Consider the following 1900-nt stretch of genomic DNA (forward strand, 5'->3'; position numbering starts at 1 on the left):
TAATTATTACATTATAACTCTCACAACAAATGTAATACATTTTTTATATACATAATTTGATATGAAGTTAACTTTTTTTAAGAGTCAATATTGAGAAGAATTTTTAAATTTTCACAATAAATAATACACGATAATTTTAATACTCATTAAATAGTTCATTGTGTATTAGCATAATGATAGACATAACTGACAATTGATGAACACTGTTTTCAGAATTTATGGAATTTGTATTATTTAGTGTTTTAGTTTATAAATTCTTATGTTAAAATTTATCTGTTTTAATTAGTTTTGTGATATAAAAATAGACGAAGTAAAATTTTAAGAGTTTGTTTAAAAACTATTTAATATAAAAAAGGACAATTTACATAAATAAAATAATTGAAGGAAACATTTACGTAAATACAACATTGGCAAACTTCAACCAAGTTGGGTTGGTCTAGTGGTTAGCTCACTAGTCCGCTTAAGCAAGTGTCGGGGGTTCGAATCCTGCCTTGTGCATGCAGCAACCCATTGGCCAGCGGCAAACCCTTAAATGGAGCTCAGTACCGCGACGGATTAGTTCTTGACCTGCCGGGTTGGGGGATACCGTGAGAAACCAAAAAAAACATTGGCAAACTTCAGACGCAAATGCAACAAACGCAATTGTATGTAATCCGCGACACTCTCTAGCGGAACCTAAGTACACGTAATTCATTACAGCCCTGTCACGGATTACGTTGAGAACTTAAATACTCATAAACTGCTACACTCTGTAGTGGTTTATGATCATATGGGCCCGAAGCCTATTCCGCTACACCCTCTAGCGGATTATGAAGAGAGTGGAACCTTGGGAACATATTCATGAATACCAGTCTAATAGTAACAACCCGTGATGCAAAATGTATGAAGTTATACAAATATACTCTTCATAAGCAATAAGCCGTAGAAATATAATAGCTACCAGGCATTAACACTAACATAGAATAAATTACTACATAAGTCATACAAATGTAATAGTCATACAACGATTAACCGGTAAAGAAAATAAAAATGTCATAAGTCATACAAATAGGTCGGAACTAACACTAACACTAACACACCAAAGGCACTAACACTAACACAAAAAAAACGTAAATTGCTACATGAGAAAATAAAATTCAAAAAACTAGAAGCACAAAGACTACAAGTCCTACGAACTACCAGCAACGGTGGAGTCTCTCTGGGGGGCAAGATCCACGCGTGTGCCCAGGCTGTCTGCAGAGCCTGCATCGCTTCGGTCGGTTAGGGTCGGCCTCATCCATATTGTTCCGGATTCCGGTAGACTTAGGTCGCCCATCACGACAACGCCTCAAGCTAGGATCCGGAATAACGGTCAGACCGTCATAAGGTGGCCAAAGTCCCTCTGGTATTGGCGGCATAAAACCTATCTGGTACACCCTGAACACCTTCTGCATGGTGTAGACTTCGTCGACATAGATATACCAGTCAAGTCGTGACTGACTGACTGGGCACAACATGCAATCGCATGGCAACATGGATAATGGAGAGCTTGAAAGTATCCACAGTCGCATGTACGATCCTGAAGAAAAACTCGGTACGTCCCAAGTGAAAAGCTCACGGTCGGTGTCGTCTCGGCAACAGTGTACTCAGACTGGTGTCTATCGAATAGGGTGACAGTGAAGCACCTGGAGTCTCTCAAGTTGCGCTCCATCGCCTGCATAAAAGACTGGCAAAACTTGGCACCGCTGGCCAACTGAGCCTCTGCCGTCTGACCACGAATCACAAACAACTCCGATAGCCGACCATATGTGGACTTCACAAGGGCGGTAACCAGAAGATTCTGTGTACCCTTCAGAACAGAATTAACACACTCAGATATATTGGTCGTCATGTGACCGAATCGTCTGCCACCATCTTGGTG

This window comes from Arachis ipaensis, chromosome B09, assembly GCF_000816755.2.
Source record: "Arachis ipaensis cultivar K30076 chromosome B09, Araip1.1, whole genome shotgun sequence".
Lineage (NCBI taxonomy): Eukaryota > Viridiplantae > Streptophyta > Magnoliopsida > Fabales > Fabaceae > Arachis > Arachis ipaensis.